The sequence below is a fragment of the Scyliorhinus canicula genome, chromosome 5, assembly GCF_902713615.1.
Source record: "Scyliorhinus canicula chromosome 5, sScyCan1.1, whole genome shotgun sequence".
Taxonomy (NCBI): domain Eukaryota; kingdom Metazoa; phylum Chordata; class Chondrichthyes; order Carcharhiniformes; family Scyliorhinidae; genus Scyliorhinus; species Scyliorhinus canicula.
The window spans coordinates 203,705,114-203,726,900 of record NC_052150.1 but is presented as its reverse complement, the minus strand read 5'-3'; the positions used below and the strand labels follow the sequence as shown (position 1 = coordinate 203,726,900).

General features: G+C 44.6%; 1 protein-coding gene across 1 annotated transcript in view; it reads right to left on the bottom strand.

The window, feature by feature from the left end:
• Positions 1–21,787, bottom strand: part of LOC119966526 (receptor-type tyrosine-protein phosphatase N2-like) — a 983,927-nt gene that overhangs the window by 28,574 nt on the left and 933,566 nt on the right. The window lies entirely within an intron of this gene.

Genomic DNA, 21,787 nt, shown 5'->3' with positions numbered 1-21,787 from the left:
GGAGCGGGTCTGGGAGGACTTCTTGCCATTGGAAGACTTGGAGTTTTCTAGACCGGAGGGTCAGCAGGACGGTCTTCCAGACCGTCGCGTTCTCCCTCTCCACCTGCCCGTTCCCCCTGGGGTTGTAGCTGGTAGTCCTGCTCGAGGCGATGCCTTTGTCGAGCAGGTACTGATGCAGCTCGTCGCTCATAAAGGACGAACCCTGGTCGCTGTGCACGTAGCTGGGGAAACCGACCAGGGTGAAGACACTATGCAGGGCCCTAATGACTGTGTTGGAGGTCATATCGGGGCATGGGATGGCGAAGGGGAATCGGGCGAACTCGTCAATGATGTTGAGGAAATAGATGTTCTTGTTAGTGGAGGGGAGTGGCCCTTTGAAATCGATCGCAAGGCATTCAAAGGGCCTAGAAGCCTTGGCCAGGTGGGCCTTGTCTGGTCTATAGAAGTGCGTTTTGCACTCCGCACAGATCGGGCAGTCCCTGGTGACGGCTTTTACCTCCTCGTTGGAGAAAGGCAGGTTTCGGGCTCTGATGTAGTGGGCGAGCCGGGTGACCCCTGGATGGCAGAGGTCCGCATGGATGGCTTTCAGATGGCTGATCTGCGCGCTGGCGCATGTCCCGCGGGATAGGGCATCCGAGGGCTCGTTGAGCTTCCCCGGTCGATATTTAATATCGTAACTATAGGTGGAGAGTTCGATCCTCCACCGAAGGATTTTATCATTTTTTATTTTGCCCCTTTGCGAGTTGACAAACATAAAGGCAACCGATCGTTGGTCGGTGATGAGGGTGAACCTCCTACCTGCAAGGTAGTGCCTCCAGTGATGAACAGCCTCCACGATGGCTTGTGCTTCCTTCTCGACTGAGGAGTGTCGGAGTTCTGAAGCGGATAGGGTACGGGAGGAAAATGCAACGGGCCTCCCTGCCTGATTTAAAGTGGCTACTAGAGCTACCTCTGAGGCGTCGCTCTCAACCTGAAAGGGAGTGGATTCATCCACCGCCCGCATGGCTGCTTTGGCGATGTCCTCCTTGATGCAGCAGAAGGCCTGGCGCGCCTCAGCAGACAGGGGAAATCGTGTGGCCTTAAAGAGTGGGCGTGCTTTGTCCGCATATTGAGGGATCCACTGGGCGTAGTATGAAAAGAACCCCAAGCACCGTTTGAGGGCCTTGGGGCAATGAGGGAGGGGGAGTTCTAAGAGGGGGTGCATGCGGTCCGGGTCTGGGCCCAGGACTCCGTTCTCCACAACGTAGCCGAGGATGGCCAGTCTGTTTGTGCGGAAAACGCATTTCTCCTTGTTATAAGTGAGATTTAATTTCTGTGCCGTTTGGAGAAAACGGTGGAAGTTGGCGTCGTGGTCCTGCTGGTCATAGCCGCATATGGTAACATTGTCCAGATACGGAAACGTGGCCCGCAGCCCGTACTGGTCTACCATTCGGTCCATTGCTCGTTGGAACACCGAAACCCCGTTGGTGACGCCGAAGGGAACCCGGAGGAAATGGAAGAGGCGGCCATCGGCCTCGAACGCCGTGTAGTGGCGGTCCTCCGGGTGGATTGGGAGCTGGTGGTATGCAGACTTCAGATCCACCGTGGAAAATAGCCGATATTGGCCGATCTGATTAACCATGTCTGCAATTCTGGGGAGGGGATACGCGTCTAGGAGCATAAAGCGATTTATGGTCTGGCTATCGTCCACGACCATGCAAAATTTTTCCCCGGTCTTGACGACCACCACCTGAGCTCTCCAGGGAATATTACTGGCCTCTATGATACCCTCACTGAGCAGCCGTCGGACCTCCGAACGGATAAAGACCCTATCCTGTAGGCTATATCGCCTGCTGCGAGTAGCTACTGGTTTGCAATCTGGAGTGAGATTGGCGAGGAGAGGAGGGGGGGAGATGCGCAGCGTGGCTAGGCTGCAGATAGCGAGTAGGGGCAGGGGCCCGCCGAAGCTTAGCTACTGGCTTGCAATCTGGAGTGAGATTGGCGAAGAGAGGAGGGGGGGGGGGGGGGGGGGGGAGATGCGCAGCGTGGCTAGGCTGCAGATAGTGAGTGGGGGCAGGGGCCCGCCGAAGCTGAGGGTGAGGCTCTTGAGGTTGCACTGGAAATCCAGGCCTAATAAGAGTGGCGCGCAGAGGTTGGGCAGGACGTAAAGTTTAAATTTAGAATAACTAGCGCCTCGAATTGTGAGCGTACGACGGTGCGTCCTTGGATTTGGACTGAGTGGGAGCCCGAAGAGAGGGCAATAGTTTGGCTCACCGGGAAAATAGAAAGCGAACAGCGTCTTACCAGTTCTGGATGTATAAAGCTTTCGGTGCTCCCGGAGTCAAAGAGGCATGGTGTGCTGTACCCGTTGATCTGGACCTCCGCCATCGAACTTCGTAGGTGCTTGGGGCGGTATTGATCCAGGGTGACCGCGTTGAGTTGCGGGCCGCGTGGTGAGTGCCCGAGGAAGTCGTATTTTTCAGATGAGCTTTCTGAGCATGCCGATGCAGATGGATCGCACGTGGTGAGTGGCGAGGAAGGTGGCGGCCCCCATGAGTCGCACATGGCCGGCCGCATGGTGGGGGTTTGCCAAGATGGCGTCCCCCCATAGATCGCACGTGGTGGGAGGGGGCAGAGTCGGGGCGTAGGCCGCAGCGTTTCGGGCCCCGCGGGCCCGCTGGTGCTGGGAGCGATTTGTTCTCTCTGCAGGGGAGTTATAAATTGGGGCCCTTTTCGTGAGGTACACTCTGGCATAGTGGCCTTTCTTCCCGCAGCTGCTGCAGGTCGCGGATCGGGCTGGGCAGTGCTGCCGCGGGTGCTGGCTTTGGCCACAGAAATGGCAGGCTGGGGCAGCTGAGTAGCTGGCTGGAGCAGCTGAGTAGCTGGCTGAGGCAGCAGAGTAACTGGCTTCGGCAGCGCGGTAGCTGGGGGGCCGTGCGGCACAGGCCTGGGGGGACTGTTGGTCGGGGGTCCACGATGGGGTCGCGGGGTCCGCGGGAAACGAGCTGAGGCTGCGGAAGGAAACTTCCATAGTGGTAGCAGCCTCCACAGTAGTGTCTAAGTCCTGGGCCCCCTTTTCTAGCAGTCTTTGGCGCACATAGTTAGACCTAAGGCCCGCTATGAAAACATCCCGCACAGCAAGCTCCCTCTGCTCAGCCGCGGTAACGGCTTGATAATTACAGTCATTGGAAAGGTTGTTCAATTCCCTTACAAATTCGGCAAGCGTTTCTGTAGGTCGCTAACGGCGAGTTGCAAACACGTGGTGTGCATAAACCTCGTTAATGGGCCTAACGTACATTTTGTCCAGTATTGCCAGTGCTGCGGTGTATGAACCGGCCGTATTCAGCTGTGTGGAGATTCTGTGGCTTACCCTAGCGTGCAGTAGGCTTAGTTTTTATTCCTCCGTTGTTCCAGCGGTGCTGGCTTCTGCCAGGTAGGCTTAAAAACATCTCAGCCAGTGGGAAAAAATTTCCTTAGCCTCTGCATCCTGTGGGTCGAGTTCTAGGCGTCCGGGCTTGAGGGCTGCTTCCATTATTTCTTTGACTGTTTCCTAAGTACATTAAATTGTTGGAACCAACAATTCTACGGACACGTGCTTGTAGGATTAGAATAGCGGTTTTAATATACTTACAACAGAGCCAGCCTGTTAGCCGTTGAACTTTCGGTGAACTGGCCGGCTGACCCTGTGGCACTGATCTTTATACAGCAGCTCCCGCGGGAGGAGTCCTGGGCGGAGCCAAGGGAGAAGCCTCGTACAACTCTCAAGCATTCCCAGAGCTACTCCCCCTGGAGGCCAGATAGTGCAACTGCACTTACAATATAGACACATGTATATACAGGTTATAATCCGGTGTGAATCACATTCACCACAAGAACATACTATAACAACGGTTATAAAAGATGTAGGAAGAGGATCTGTAGGGGGGAAACCTGTAGAGAGTCACCACGCTCCTCCGCCATCTTGGAAAAATCATTTTTAAAATCCAGCTGCAACCTGTTGTTTTTCTTGTGCCTGATGTCAGTCAGAAAGAGGAAAGAATTGTTTGCTCGGTACTGGTGTTTGGAGAAATACTTGATCAACTCTCTGATCTTTAGCTGTCAAGGATTTAAAAGATTTTACCCCTTCCCTTTAATTATTTGAATAAAACTGAATGGACTATTAAAAAAAATATTGCTCGTCATTTTATTCTGTCTTCATAAGCCCGAAGGATATATATTACTGGATGTGTGCTGAAAACTGATTTCACAACCTACCATGATCACAGTAGGGTGCCTTCCATTTTATAGTTTGATTAACAGCTCCATGTAGTTATCGACACTTTGAAGTGAGCCTATGATTTTCAATGTGTGTTTCATTAAGGAACTAAGCACTTGAATTAAATGTTTATTATTGTAAGGGATTATAAGGGATCGAAGGCATGTAAATGTAGTGTTTTTAAAAAAAATAACCCTGCAAGAGATAACTCAGACTTTATTTGATCTCAGATGACTCCTGAGGTCTTCCCATAGAGGATACTGGGTAAGCTGGCATGGTAGGTGTCAGAGTAATGGCTGGTAGGTGGACTGGCATCGGTTGGCAATGAGTTATTGCTAAGGTGACAGAGGGCTATGAAGGGCGATGTGGATTAGTAGAGAGGCATAGGTTGGAATAGAGGGTATGCGAGTTATTGGCCGGTCATAGGGCAAGAGGTGGCATGGGTTGGTCCTGGCAGGGCATGGGGAGTGTGTGGATTAAAGATTTTGGAAGATTTGATTTGATTTTGATGTGATTTGATTTGATTTGATTTATTGTCATATGTACCGGAGTACAGTGAAAAGTATTTTTCTGCGGCCGAGGGAACGTACACAGTACGTACATAGTAGACACAAAGAATAATCAACAGAGAACATTGACAAATGGTACATCGACAAACAGTGATTGGTTACAATGTGGAACAAGGGGCCAAACAAAGCAAATACATGAGCAAGAGCAGCATAGGGTGTCGTGAATAGTGTTCTTACAGGGAACAACAAATTACTGCGGATGCTGGAATCTAAAATGAAAGGGGAAATGCTGGAAAATCTCAGCAAGTCTGGCAGCATCTGCAGGGAGAGAAAAGAGCTAACGTTTCGAGTCCGATGACTCTTTGTCAAAGCTGTGACAAAGAGTCATTGGACTCGAAACATTAGCTCTTTTCTCTCCCTACAGATGCTGCCAGACTTGCTGAGACTTTCTAGCATTTTCCCCTTCTTACAGGGAACAGATCCGTCCGAGGTGGAGTCGTTGAGGAGTCTTTTAGCTGTGGGGAAGTAGCTGTTCCTATGTCTGGATGTGCGAGTCTTCAGACTTCTGTACCTTCTGCCTGATGGAAGGGTCTGGAAGAAGGCAATGCCTGGGTGGGAGGGGGTCTCTGATAATGCTGTATGCCTTCCTGAGGCAGCGGGAGGTATACAGAATCAATGTGGGGGCGGCAAGCTTGTGAGATGCATTGGGCCGACTTCACCACACTCTGCAGTTTCTTGCAATCTTGGGCCGAGCAGTTGCCATACCAGGCTGTGATGCAGCCGGATAGCATGCTCTCTGTGGCACATCTGTAGTAGGTTTGTGAGAGTCGATGCAGACATGCCAAATGTATTTAGCTTCCGTAGGAAGTAGAGATGTTGTTGGGCTTTCTTGACTGTTGCAGGACAGACCGTTAGTGATGGTGACCCCCAGGAACTTAAAGCTATCGACCATCTCCACTTTGGAGCCATTGATGCAGATGGGAGTGTGTGTCGTTCTATGCTTCCTGAAGTCGATGATCAGTTCCTTGGTCACTCCAGCATTTAGAGAGAGGTTGTTTTCGGCACACCATGCAACCAAGTGATTTATCTCCCTCCTGTAGTCTGATTCATCGTTGTTTGAGATATGGCCCACCACAGTCATAAAACTGCACCAATTCCATCTTGACTTGCATCATTTTTTTTCATCTGTCGAGATTTTTCTGGGTTTAGTTGGATTTTTAAAGAAATTTAAACTAGGAGCTTTCATTAATTGTTGTTTGAGGTCCAGCCATTCTGCATGATGTCGTAGAGTCCACTCAAAATCAGTATTTTTTCTGATCACGTTTCGTAGAGCAACAGGTCTTGAAGATAAGTTGGAGATGAATTTCCCGAGGAAATTTATGAACCCAAGAAACCTAAGTACAGGGTGCTAATAGCCACAGAAACCAAGGGAAAGAGTGCTAATGGCAGTCCCCAGAGAGAACAAAAAGCGTGAAAGGCCAAACAGCAGAGAAACTAACATCAGAAGGTAAACTGTGACAGATGTAGATGTGGGGTGGGGAAGGTGAAGCAATGGGGAGAAAAGGTATGTAAAGGGGGATAGGATGGGGGGGGGGTAAATATATTTAACGAAACACAAGAAATAAATGGTAAAAGACAGTCAAAATGAAATGGGATGAAAACAAAGGGGTCGAGGTGGGGTAGAGTGAATCATCTGCAGTTGTAAAATTGGTAAATGATCCTAACAGTAAATTACAAAATGCGCCAGCTTGTGAGTGTTGAAGGTGATTATCGTGACAAAGCACGTGGGGTGGATTATAGAATGCCAGGTGCTATTTAAAAATAGAATCATAGAAACCTATAGGGCAGAAGGAGGCCATTTACTCACCTTGCCTGTGTTACTATACTAGTTGATGTTACCACTGCACGGGAATATCCCAGAATGGAACCCTGGTTCAAAAGACCGTAACTGTGTTTTTTTAAGAAAAAGTGGAAAAACAGAGTCACAGCAATGCCACTTAGCTTTTAATAACAAAGAAACATTTATTAAATATGAAAAGTTTGAGTGCAATACGATATTCCTTCAGTTCCACCTATCTTCATGGATGGACACAGATTTCAAGGATAACACTGGTTGCAAAATATATCTCATGCCATAAGGTTTTCAATAAGCACATAGTCTCTGGCAAATGCCACTCAATTGATCTTCTGTGGATTTATCTTCAAATTCCTCCCAGATAATTGTAACACGAGTGTCCCCACAATCCGCTCTCAAAAAACACCCTTCAAAATCTTCTTTCAAACAATGCTTTCCGTCAGCTGTTTTCATCAAGGATTCACCTCCAGGTTTTCCATCTATACTTTCGGACAAAATTCCCTCTCCACTGTTTCGGTAAGGGTCCATCTTCAGGTATTCCAACTTGCCTTTCAGTATTCTTTTACACAAACTTTCAGATTCAGCCATCAATTGCTCCACAATTACTTCAACTATTGCTTCACTACAAATCTTAAAATTTCTTCTGATATCTCTGTGGCTTTTCACTAGCCAAATTCCTCTCAGATCTCTCTGTGGGCAGGATTTTCCAAATACCTCCATGGCATGCTTCACAGTGGCGGAGGTGACATTGGCTGACGGTTGATCTTCTGATCCCGTTTTGTCAACAGGTTTCCTGTTCTATGCAGGGGGGTTGGGGGGGGGGGGTTCACCATTGGCTGGACCAGAAGATCCCACTGGTGAGAAAGATTAGAACATTCCAGCCTGTGACTTCAACGACCAGTTCTTTTAACATCAGACTTCTTGGAAACTTCTCTTCGTTTATCTGGTTTCCTTAACTAGTTATTCTTTCGGTTTCTGTCACAGCCTTCTTGCCTATTATTCCACTGTATGTTTTTTCTTCTAGAAAAGTTGTGAGAGATGTTTCTTCTCAAGCTGTGAAGCTCCTTTTGCCATAGCTTCCAGTTAAAACTAAACACAAAAAGGTATTCTGCCTAAAAGTGGCTCCTGGTTGCCAAGCAACATCTTATTCTTTACCCAAGCTTGTGTTTACTTTACATGCCGTAAACTCTCTCAGCACAACAGAAAGCCAATTTGAACGAAAACGAAAATTGTATCCTCGTCTTCATATTGCATCATACCCATAAACCTCTCATTTCACAATTACACATGTCATATTGTACAATTACAATAGTTTAACCAGGAAAAGAATAGATTTAACAGCATTATCAGAATCCATACATGTTAGCATTATCATAACTCGAGTCTTATGCTTCTTTTTTTCTGGTTTCCAGTTTTTAACTCAGAAAATAAAGTTTCATTAAAGTCTATAGTACAATTGTCCTTTTCGTTAGTTGTAAGAATAGACCCATTTTCCAGTCCACTTTACAAAGCAAATTGTCATTTTGATTTAACAAAGTCAAAACGTCATTTTTGTGCATTAACATCTAATTTCCTCTCAAAATCACTCAGCTGTTTCAAGGATGTTGTTAAGATGCTTCTTATGTTCACTCAAAATGGTTTTATACTCTTGCTCTGTTTGTTCTTTGAACTTTTTTGTGATCTTGTTGTTTCTTCCAGTCCCATTCAAGTGAGTTATGTTCAATTCCTATTATGTATTTTCTTTAATTCCCTTTTCTTCCCATGTACTTAATGATCTGTTGAGCTGCTCGCAGAAAAATACTTTTCACTGTACCTCAGTACAAGTGACAATAAAAAAATCCAATTCTGTTTGAGCCATGTCCATTACTTCCTCTCTCTGAAGTTTCATAGTTTGTTCTAATCCTTCAATTTTTTGCATGATTTCTGAACTATCTCTGTCCAGTTCTCAGCAGAGTTTGAATGGTCTTTTGCAAGCTGTTCACGTGCATTTATTTCATCTGCTACATCAGGTGCAGTAGTACTCAAAAGATTACGGGCACAGTTCAACGTCCTTGCTGTGCTTGACGATGCAACAAGGTTCACCAGGGCATTGGAGAGCCATGGGTGGTCGGGACATGGCAGGGTGGTCCCCTGGCTCTTCCTCTGGCACCCAGGCACCTTTGTTTGTGCTGCCAACCTGGCACCAGGTCCTGCTTGGGTGCCTGGGTGGCAGTGCCAGGGTGCCCAGGTGCCAGGGTGGCACTGCCAAGGGTCGGGCCTCAGGGGGGCCATGCCCATGAAAGGGAGGATGAGAGGGGTTTTGAAGTGGGGGTGTGAAGGGCAGGTATGAAGAGACTTAATAAGGGTTGGGGGAAGTGAATTATCAGGGTCCTGAAGGGGGGCAAAATGGGGGTGAGCAGGCCTCATGGATTCTGGGTGTTTTTTGGGTTAGATTGTGCACTTCATTCGCATACTCCTCTTTAATACGTGGAAGTTGATTTTCTGCATGAATCAAATTCTCCTTCAATTGTTTATTATCGACAATAAGTAACTAATTTTTCTCCACAGTAGTTTGCAAAAGTTCATCAAGATCAACATGATTAATTGCCTGCTGTAATAAAATTGTTATAGCATTATTGTTTCCACAGGCAGAATCATTACCGAGGATGAAATTTATCCCTTCAATTGGTAATTTAGGAATAATTCCCACTGTAACAATTCCATTTACAAAATTGCTTCTTAAATTAACTTTACACAAAGAAACAGGTTAATCCCTTCCATTAATATCCCTCATTGATACTTTATCCTTCGTAAAGGTTTCTAGAATACAAGTTGTATCATCAGCCACTATCCAATGATTGATATGTTCCTGTATCTCTCAAGATCTTAACGTGTTTACTTATTTTGGAAGATGAGTAAGGAAGTACTTATGCCTTTTGAAACAAAACATCCAATAGACTGACTTCCTTCATCAGTACTCAAATAATTATCTGAACTATCTTGAACCTTTTCCTTCTTTCTCATTTATTCTGAAAGAGCACATTTCACCTGTACCATTCCTCCAGTTTTAATAGCCATTTCCTTTTCATGTGCTACCTTTCCTACTATTGCAACTGGTCACCTGTACCATTCCTCCAGTTTTAATAGTGACCTTTCCTACTACTGCAACTGGTTTCCAATTTTGTTTCCAACAATTTGCCCGCATATGTCCCGCTTTGTTACAATGGAAACATTTAGGTATCTGATTGTCACTTCCACGCCAGCACCTTCACTTCTGATCTCAGGTGAAATTTCCCAACCATTCCCAACTGTTCCTTCTCTTCCTTCACTATTTGTTTTCCTTTCTCCTTCTCACCTTCTATCCTTCTCAGGTTCAAAAGGATGACGTGAAAAAAATTTGGCCCGATGGATCTGGTCATAATCATGTCCTAGCTCTGCTGCCTGTTTAGCAGTTTGAACTTTTTGTTCTTCCACACGTTTTAATAACCAAAGGAAGTGAATCTTTAAATTCTTCTCCAAGAATCACCTCTCTAAGGGCTTCATATGTTATCTCTACCTTTAATGTCCATATCCAACTGGAAAATTGTTTTCCTTTACCCTCTCAAATGTTTGACCAGGCTGTTTTCTTGCATTTGAAATTTCTGTATGTATGCCTCAGGAACCAACTCATTTGCATTAAAGATAACTTTCTTTGCTACACCATAATGTATAGATACCTGTTCTGACAATAATCCTACACCTCACTCGCTCCACCTACCAGTCTACTTTATTAAAGTAAAGTCAACATCTCTTTTGACCTTTTAATCTGTTTAGCGACATTTTCAAAAGAAATAAAAAATGCTTCCACATCTTTTCCTCAAATTTTGGAAGAGATTGTTGAATTTAAACATTTCCCACTAGTTCCTTATCTGGGACTTCGCCCTTCCTTAATCTGCTCTAGTGTCTCTGCATTAACAGTCAGTTTTGTAAGATGAAATTCTCTCTTTTTCTCTTTCATCATTTTCTAACTTCTCCCTTTCCAATTCAAATGTCCTCATATCTATTTCCCTTTGACAAGCTCTTTCTTTGTCCTCTCTTTCCCTTTCTTTTTCCTGTATTTCAAATTTATTCATTTCTATCTCTCTGCATAAATGAAGTTTTTCGAACTCAATTGCCTCACCGTTTGGAGTACTTGCTCTTCCAGGCACCCCTTCCTATTTGAAATGCTTCACCGCACTTTCAATATTGCCTGTAATTTTCAATTGCCCCTGCAGGCAATTCTAATTGCAATTTATATGGCAATTCAGTTAACTGGCTCTTGGTTACTTTCTGTTAACTAGATAGCAGTACTTCTTTGATCTTTAGAAAAGTCTTATCAATTTCCAATGCCATTTTGGATTCTAACCCATACAATATACCTCCCAAGAATTCCAATTTTTATGTCCATTGCCTCAGGACCTCTACTTACTCTTTTTTAAGGACTCTCAGATGCCATTCTACAACAATACAACCCAGAACAAGTTTTACTATTCAGCCTCCAGTAACTTGCTTTCCACATTTCAAAATATCCCAACAAATTATTCAGAACCTGCATCGAATAACCCTTTCTCCACATTTGATATCCTGTAAGAGCTCCCACTTTTGTTACAATCCCAGTTGATGCTGCTGCTGCATGGGAAGATCCCAGAATGGAACCTGGTTCAAAAAGGTGTAACCTACTTTTTGTTTGAAAAACAAATGGAGGTACAGAGTCACACGAATGCCACCAACATAATAAGTTTAACTACAGTAATATACTCATTCACTCACACCTATCTTCACAGATGTACACTAGTTTCAAGGATAACACAGGTAACAAAATACATATCATGCTATACGGTCTTCAATAAGCACACAATCCTTGTAACCCAACAGGCTAACTGTAGTCAGACAACCACCCTACTCTGAAACGAAGTGGCAGATGCCATTCAATCAATCTTTCATGTATTTCTCCTCAAATTCCCCCTCCTAATGATTGCTACATGAGTGTTCCCAAATTTCACTCTCAAACGACATGCTTTAAAAACTATTTTCAAATAATGGCTTCCATCAGATATTTTCATCAAGGATCCACCTCCAGGTTTTCCAACTATCCTTTCAAACAAACCTTCTTCACTATCTTAGCAATGATCTGCCTCAAGGTTTTCCAACTGTCCTTTCAGTATCCCTTTAAACAAGCTCTGAGATCTAGCCATCAATTGCTCCAAAGTTACTTCAACTATTGCTTCACCGGCCATAGCAAGATATCGTAAACATAAAAATTACTTTAGATATCTCACTAGCTTTTCACTAGCCAAGCTCGTTTCAGCTGCTTTTGTGATTTCATTCACAATACCCTGTTCTAGTTCCAGTTTCCTCTGTTGCTTTAACTTCAGACTTCCTGAAATATTCTATTCATTTCTCTACTTTCTCTAACCAGCTGTATTTTTTTAGGTTTCTAGCACTTGCATTCTTGTCTCTTCCTCCATTGTATGGTGTTTCTTTTAGCAAACCTGTGAGAGATGTTTATCTCTCCCTGTGAAGCACCTTCTACTCTAGCTTCCAGTTAAAGCTATACTCAAAATGCCATTTCCTTAAAAGTGGCCCCTGGTTGCTTAGCAACAGCTCATTCTTTCTCCAATTTTACTTCACATGGCGTGAGCTCTCTCAACAAAATAGAAAGTTTGAACTGGAAACAAAAGCCGCTGTACAGGCAAACTTATTTGTCTAACATGAATCTAACTAGAGTTGTACCCTTTCCTACACAAAAACATTTAATTACACACACTTAAATCCATACCTTATTTCTAATATTTAACAATATAAATATACAAATATAGATTCCTTAAATCTATCTCTGTTTCCGGATACCTCTGATGGCTTTTTGAAAAATCTGTTGCTCCTAGACCTCCTCTTATTCAACTCGCTTCTAAATCAGCCTTCACCATCTTTTCAGGTAGAGGGTTCCCTATCATCACCTCAAGTGAAAAAACATCCTCCTCATCTCCTCTCTAGATCATTTGCCAATGATGTTAAACTTATCACTTCAATTCCAAAGAGCTGCAAGATTTTGTATTCATCAGCATAGTTTTCATCAGCATTACTAGTTCATAGAATTCCTACAGTACAAAAGGTGGCCTTTTGGCCCATCGAGTCTGAACCGACCGTCTGAAAGAACACCCTGACTAGGCCCACTCCCCAGCCCTATCTGCAATCTCACCTAACCTGCAAACCTTTGGACACTAAGGGGAAATTTAGCATGGCCAATCCACCTAACCTGCACATCTTTGGACTGTTGGAGGAAACCAGAGCATCTGGAGGAAACCCACAAAGACACTGGGAGAAAGTGCAAACTCCAGCCAGACAGTCACCCAAGGCCGGAATTGAACCCGGGTCCCTGGAGCTGTGAGTCAGCAGTGCTAACCACTGTGCAACCCATGTGATGTTAATGCTGAGGAATAGAATATTTCCCCATTTGTTCCCTGCAGTATCAACATCAAGCAGCACTGGGTCAGATAGATGCATCAGATCAGTTTAAAAGTAAATCTAGTCACCGACCCATGTGTCAGATGGAAGAGTTGTTCTCTACCTCCATTATCAAAACATCTCATCATCTTGAAAACCTCTATTAGGGATTATTTTAATATTCTCTCTTCCAAGAAGAACAGTACTAACATTTTCAACACGTCTTCAATGGAACAGGACACAAGAACAATTTATAGTCATTTGGAAGTACAGACCATCAGATTGGTTGAAAAAAAAGGCACGCTTTTGAAGTTTTTGACTTGCACTCATCTGGATAATTTGCAAGGATATCAATAGTAAATTGAACAACAATTTTGCTGCATGTGACGACAGTGCTGATTGGTTCGCAACTGGGCTCTGGGAGACCTTGCCATTGAAAATGCAGCAGGGAACAGTTAACTGCCAAGCTTTTCTTCAAATCCAAACCATGAAGATTGCCATTGAATGGTCAAGGCATTAGTCAAGGCCTAATTGTTGTCCCCCAAGCTTTTGTTTGAGAATATGTGCAATGCATGAATGTGTCTTCCGTCTGCAAAGGCAGAGCCCTGTGTGTGAATATATGTGGCTCCTAGAATGCGTAAGTAAGCCACATTGCAAGCCTGACTGATAATCTTAAATTGATTTTCTATGCATAAACAGGATGTTCATGGACTGAACGGTGGCGCAGTGGTTAGCACTGCTGCCTCATGACATCGAGGACCCGGGTTCGATTCCACCCCCGGGTCACTATCTGTGTGGAGTTTGCATATTATCCACGTGTGTGCGTGGGTCCCACCTCCACAACCCAAAGATGTGCAGGGTAGGTGGATTGGCCATGCTAAATTGCCCCTTAATTGGAAAAAAAAAAATTGGGTATTCTAAATTTATAGAAAAAAAAGGATTGCTCAGCAAATGCTGTCCAATTGTGGAATGTATGCAGAAAGATATGCAGAGGGACAGGTAGTGTTGAGGAAGCAGGTGGGCTGCAGAAGGACTTGGACAGGCGAGGAGAGTGGGCAAAGAAGTGGCAGATGGAATACAATGTGGAAAAGTGGAAAGTTATGCACTTAAAGAGAAATGGAGGCATAGACTATTTTCTAAATGGGGAAATGCTTAGGAAATCAGAATCACAAAGGGACTTGGGAGTCCTTGTTCACAATTCTGTTAAGGTTAACATGCAGATTCAGTCGGCAGTTAGGAAGGCAAATGCAATGTTAACATTCATGATGAGAGGGCTAGAATACAAGAGCAGAGATGTGCTTCTGAGGCTGTATAATGCTGTGGTCAGACGTCAGACACCATTTGGAGTATTGTGGACAGTTTTGGGCCCCATATCTAAGGACAGATGTGCTGGCCTTGGAAAGGGTCCAGAGGAGGTTCACAAGAATGATCCCTGGAATGAAGAGCTTGTCATACGAGGAGCAGTTGACTCTGTACTCATTGGAGTTTAGAAGGATGAAGGGAGGTCTTATTAAAACTTATAGGATACTGAGAGGCCTGGATAGAATGGACACAGAGAGGATGTTTCCACTAGTAGGAAAAACTAGAAGCCAAGGGCACTGCTTCAGGTTGAAGGGCCAATCCTTTAAAACTGAGATGAGGAGGAATTTCTTCAGCCAGAGGATGGTGAATCTGTGGAACTCTTTGCCGCAGAAAGCTGTAGAGGCAAAGTCACTCAGTGTCTTTAAGAGAGAGATAGATAGGTTCTTGATTAATAAGGGGATCAAGGGTTATGGGGAGAAGGCAGGAGAATGGGGATGAGAAACATATCAGCCATGATTGAATGACGGCGCAGACCCGATGGGCTAAATGGCTTAATTCTGCTCCTATGACTTATGGTCTTATGGAATGACAACACGGTAGGACAGTGGTCAACACTGTTGCTTCACAGCGCCAGGGTCCCACGTTCGATTCCCAGGTTGGGCCACTGTCTGTGCAGAGTCTGCACGTTCTCCATGTGTCTGCGTGGGTTTCCTCTGGGTGCTCCGGTTTCCTCCCACAAGCCCCGAAAGACATGCTGTTAGGTAATTTGGACATTCTGAATTCTTCCTCTGTGTACCCGAACAGGTGCTGGAATGTGGCGACTTGGGACTTTTCACAATAACGTCATTGCAGTGTTAATGTAAGCCTACTTGTGACAATCAAGATTATTATTATTGGGTTTTGCAAACATGGGCTGGTTGGGTACAGACAGAACGTTGCCTCTTCTCATGCAGTATTTACTGTTGTTTCTTCTACCATTAGCTTATCGTGCAAGGTGTTTTGATGAGTACAAGACAAAAGCCTTGATAGCATCTTTCTTCTTTCAGCAAAAACAACTTATATTTAACGCAGTAAAATATTAGATGCAAGGAAAGATTAGAGAAATTGGGCTTGTTCTCCTCAGAGCAGAGAACATTTTTGACAGGTTAAAGAAGGATATTCTTTTTCCACTAGTTGGTAAGCCAGTGACTCTGGATGAAAACTTCAAGATGGTCAGCAAGAGAGCTAGGAGTGAGATGAGGAGAAGAAACCTCTTCACTAAGAGAGTTGCTGGGATTTAGAATCCACTGCCTGGGAGAGTGGAGGAGGCGGATTCCATAGGACGTTTCAAAAGAGAGCTGGATACATATTTGAAGGTGATGGATTTGGAGGGTGATGAGGTAGGGATGGGAAACGGGACTAGCTAGGTAGCTCTTTCGGGAGCCGGTGCAGACAATTTGGGCCGAATGGCCTCCTTCTGCGCTGTAATATTTTATGGTTTTATGATTCTATGCCAAGAAACTTCACAGGAAACAAGCAAACCAGCTGCACCTATTGAGGAAGGTGTGAGAACAAGAAGTTTCAGTTTGATAATCAATTGTTCATTCTGTAGATATCAACAAGCCCAATCAAGCACTCGGATAACCTCTCAAGGCATTTTGATTATGAATTAAATAGGTTACTTCGGCCTTGAATCAATCATTGGTAAACAGATTTCAAGTGTGTAGATAACGTAGAAACGCGTAGGCTTTTTAACCATAGCCTATGATTGCAGTTCTAGATGTTAAGATTTGAGTACAATATTGACAAGCCAGAAAGAAGACTAAGGATTAGAAGGTTTGTTTTTCTCACAAGGGAGTAAATGTGCGAAGGAGAATTTACTAAAAGTTTGTTGTGATATATTAACTAATAAAAAAGCCTCATGATTAAGAATGGGATTAGAGAGTTAGGGAATATAAATATAAAAGGTTAACTTCTGTATTGGACTCAATAACCTCAGTCTTGTTTTGAACATGGAAGTATTGACTTGAAACTCCCAGAAAGGTTATTACGTTAACCACTATGATAATAAACACCAATAACTATCATGGCACAGTGGTACCCCTGCTGCCTCATAGTGCCAGGGACCGGGTTCAATTCTGGCCTCGGGTGACTGTCTGTGTGCAGTTTGCACTTTCTTCCCATGTCTGCATGGGTTTCCTCCGGGGGCTCCAGATTTCTCCCACAGTCTAAAGATGTGCAGGTTAGGATTGGCCATGTTAAATTGCCCTTAGTGTCCAAAATGGTTAAGTGGGGTTACTGGATTACGGGGATAAGCTGGAGGCATGGACTTAAGTAGTGTGCTCTTTCAAGGGCCGGCGTTGACTCGATGGGACAGAGGCACGGTGACACAATGGTTAGCATTGCTGTCTCACAGCGTCGAGGATCTGGGTTCAATCCCGGCTCCAGGTCACTGTGCGTGTGGAGTTTGCATATCCCCCCCCCCCCCCCCCCCCCCCGTGTCTGCGTGGATCTCACCCCCACAACCCAAAGATGTGCAGGGTAGGTGAATTGGCCACGCTAAATTGTCCCTTAATTGGAAAAAAAAAAGAAAATTGGGCACTCTTAAAAAACGACTCAATGGGCCGAATAGCCTCCTTCTGCATTGTAAATTCTATGCTTGTATGAAATTCTATGATGTAGTGGTAGATTTTAGTGCAAAAGATTCAGGAAATTCAGGCATTAGCGACACAGTCATTTTTACATTACACCTAAATGTCTTCAAATTCTACTGCCAATTGATTGAACCTTCTGTCAAAAGGCTCTACGCTCATTAACATAGACCGACCTATGATAAAAAGAAAAGCAATATAGAATAGGAAGTGCTGAAATAACTCGGCAGGTCTGGCAGCATCTGTGGAGAGAGAAAGAGAGTCACCATTGTTCGATTGCCTCTCTGCTTGAACATTTTCCAACATGTTCCAGGTTTCTTGCCGGGACTTCCGAGCCAGCTTCTCCAATCATGGGGAGTCCAGTGTCTATGGGAGAGCTGCACCACAGAACTGGAGCACTAGTGGAAGATGAAGCATGCTCCCTTTATGGCACTAGCTGCCTGCGTGGGAAGGTTAAATGTTCAGTGTGAATGGTCGTGAATGGATAAGTGCGTGAATGAGTGAATGAGTAAGTAGGTGAGTGAGTTGAGTGGCCAAGAAGGTAGGATGGCAGGTGGATGAAGCGGTAGTAGGGTGGAAGGTCGGTTAGTTAGTAGGTGGGTAAGATGGCAAGTGGGTAGAGTGATAGATGGGTAGGGTGGTAAGTAAGTGGGTAAGATGGCAGGGTGGTATGTGGATAGGGTAACAGGCTCATAGGATGGCGGGCAGGAAGGGCAGTAGTGAGGTGATAGGTGGGTGAGATGCTAGGTGGTGTAGAGGGTTAATTTTGTCAGATAGGGGTTAGTTAGTTCAAGTTGGGGTGTTCGTCGGCAGATGTAGTCGGATTGGGTCAGGCATCTGGTCCAATCAAGAGGTAGTAAGGGGTTTGAGGGGGTAAGAGAAATTATCTATTTGGTTCAGGCACGTCGGGGGGAGTACTCCGAGATTCAGGGGGCAGTTGGGGGGGGGGGTCATGTGTGAGTGATGGGGTGGGGGGATCAGTGAGGGTAGTCGGGGTTTGGCATGGTGGGGGGACCTATGTGAGTGATGGAGTGGGGAGGGGTCAGCGGGGGTCGTTGGGGTTTGGCATGGTGGGGGGCTTTGGGTGTGTGATGGGGTTGGTGGAGGTGGGGTCAGTTCTGTCATGATCCAGGAGTTAGACGGGGATTCTTGTCTAATTTCCTCTCCGGGAAAGTCCGATGTAACAATCTGAAATCTTTGACTATTACTTGGAGTCTGGGACATTCACAGAGGGTACCAGGGAGCAGCGGAAATTCTCGTTGGAACTGGTCATTGCGTCGGTATTTCCACCGACTCCCAACGCGCATCTTGGGTGGTACCTGCAATTTCCGATGATCCGGAGATCAGGAGATCTTGGTCATTAAAAAAATCGAAAAGCGTCCCCAAGTTGCATTTTCATAAACATGCTGTATAATGGACAGTCTGATTATTTGTTCCTTTAATTTTCAAACATGGTAACAGGAGTTGTTGACAGAGGTCCCATGCTTTCCTCGGTTCCCAGCTATTTATGCCGATTCTGCTCATCCTAACCCGTTTTCCATTCCACCAACTGCTCATGATAGTTCTCAGGAAATTACAGAGTAAATTAGCGGCGGAATCAGCATAACCCTCTGCGCAATTTTCCAGTTATGCGGTTTTTGAAGAGGCTCCAGGACGTTAGGTGTCGCAATTTGTCAGGGTCGAATAATTAAAAAAATATATCTTGTACTTATTTTCTTCTGAACTCCAGCTCCATTAACCAGCGACGGATGTTACTCTTATATGGCAACGTTTATTTCCAGATAAGTAGCGCACTTCCACAAGAAGATTAATTGAATCAAAAATAAAATGGTGGGCTGTTGAACAAAAGAAAATCTGCTTGACTATTTCCAGCAAGTTCCTTTCTTTCTGATGAGTGCTTTAATTATTCCATCACAGCTCTTTTGTCATTTTTTGTGATAATTATTTTTTCCCCATGGAAACTCATGCAGGGAAGCAAAGCAAAGAACGATATCCTGATCCAGATATTTATTTGGTTTAATGAGGACACATTTGCCCACAACTGAAGAGGAATACATGGAAAAAAAATGCACTGACACCCTGAACAAGTGATACTTGTTTGTTTGAATGTGAAGAAAATCATTGGTTTATTATGTTCCATGTCCTGCTGATGTGTCCCATTTATGATTTGTTAAATGCTGAATGCCCTGTCATGTCCAAAAAATAAAATTGGTTCAAAGGAGTGGACCACAGTAAAATAATTAATGAAAGGGCCAAAATAAAAAAGTTCATGTAATATTGAAGATGTATCAGGATAGCGAAATATAAACAAGAAACAAACAAACTAAAGTAATTATTTGCTTATGTGGGAGAGGGCGCCTGCCTCCCTTCACCCCTGCTGCCTGAGACCATTTACACTGATTGCTGAAACAACATCTCTGCAGCCTCCAGGAAGCACTCAACCTCTCTCACACCTCCAAATGAATCCACAATACGCTGTTCGCACATAGAGCCACAGCTTCAGCACACACTGCTCCTGCAAGTCCAGAACCATTAACTAGACAGATATTTGAACTGGATTTTTTGGCGTAAAGTAATAACAAAGAACTCTCTGGATATAACTCGCCCACAGACATCTCTCTCTCTCATTCTCTTCCTTTTCTCATTTGCCCCAAAAGGAGACTTTGCCATCTTGGAAGGCCATTTTCAGTCTGCAGTACCTGAATGACATACTGTGCAGTAAAGAACGGTGCGGGGGTTCAAGTTGTTTTTTTTTTGCACATTTTCAGACTTTGCATACCCACTGGACAGCCCTAACCATCGGAAACCCGCACTGAAAATTCAACCAAAAGCACAACAACGGTGGGGGGGGGGGGGGGGGGAGGGGGAAGAGATTGTAACCATGCTACACTGTGAAATAAGTGAAACTAGCCACTTAAAGGGGACGTCAACTTCATGAAACAATATGTTTACGAAACGTTTGTATTCAAATGCATATGGAAAGGGTGTCGAGTGTGGCACTGCCTGCCATGGCATCAAACACATTTATGTTACTGTCACACACAAGTTACACCAACCTCTTTCGGTCTTTCTTAAGGAGAAAAAGACTGTCCAACGGTGCTCATTAAAGACCTTAACCTGCATTTGTATAATAAATGTGCCAAAGTGCTTCACCGGAATGTTACAAAACAAAATTGACACTAAGCCACATGAGGAAATATTAGGACACATGTTTAGTCAAAGAGGTCATTTTTAATTTGCCGCATAAAGGAGGAGAGAGAGCGAGAGGTGGCGAGGTTTGTGAAGGAAATTCCAGAGTTTAGGGCCTATAGGCAGCTAAAAAATACGGCCACCAAAGATGGGTCATTTAAAATCGATGACGTGCAAGGGGCTAGCATTGACGAACCTGCAAAACATTGGCCGCAGCAATTATCGACCTCGATTTATTTATCACAGTCAGTATTAATTCAGGTCATGGGGGGATTGAGGTGACCGTGTTATTAGTGTTAATGACTACTTTATTGCAGCTATATGCAGTATAACTCAGCTATTATTAGAAGGTCTTTCGGCAGAACGCTAGTTGAAAAGGGTGAGTCATACTCTGTTGAGGGAAACTTATCCGAACTTCAGCTGTCTGTGTAGAAACAAAGATTTCAAACCATTTGCCAACAACCTCAATGGCAGCTCATCAGGAAATCAATTCAGATTCCAATGCCGCAGCTGGTCAACCAAATAGCACAATGTGTGGGGGGGGGGGGGGGGATACGGAACTGATCCATGGACTTTGTTGGATGCCAAAGATGCAGTGGGCATAAAGCAGGAAACAGAAAGGAATAAAAGAGGTGCATTTATGTCTCATGAGCCTCAAGGTGTCTTCCAGCCAATTTTAGGTAGTTTGGAAGTGTAATCACCGTGTGTATGAGGAGAACACAGCAGCTGATTTTCACCCAGTCAGATCGCAGATATTTTAAGGTATTAACAACTCCACAATACAAAGGAACACAGCTGAATACAAAACAATCTGCAATACACGAAAAATAGCCACTATACACCAAAACTGAAACCCATGAATACAAACAAAACCACCAACGTTTGCACAAACAGCAATAAGGCCAGTGACCAGATAATCAGTTTGGTTTTAAACATAGATTGGGGGATAAATGATGAACCGGACAGCAGGGGAAATTCCTCTGACCTGCGTAGAAATGGATGGTGCTTTGGGATCGTCCGTGCCTACCTCCGAGGGCAGAGGCTTTTGTTTTTAAAAAAATATTTTTTATTCTCCTCCTTTTTCACATTTGCTCCCAAATTTACACCCAACAATAAACAATAATCAGTCATGAATATAATGTCAATCCCCATATCAATAACAACGATCCCATCCTCCCACCAACCCCCAAACATTAGCCAGCATGTTAACATAAACAAATGACAAAGAGGAATCAGGAATCATCCATAGTCACCGTCAACACAAAGTACCCCCCCCCCCCCCCCCAACCCTCCCAGCTCCCAACCCCCCTAATGTTCAATGTGATCCAATTCTCGAAAGTGCATAATGAATAACGCCCATGAATTGTAGAACCCCTCCATCCTCCCCCTCAGTTCAAATTTGAACGTTTCAAGTGTTAAGAATTCCAGCAGATCCCCCTGCCACGTCAGGGCACAGGGTGGAGAGGTTGCTCTCCATCCCAACAGGATCCACCTTTGGGCGATCAACGAGGCAACGGCTACAACATCTGCCTCCACGCCCGTTTCTAACCCCGGCTGGTCTGATGCCCTGAATATGGCTTCCCGAGGGCCTAGGTACGGGCTTTTATATCTCTTCTGAAAGACTGCC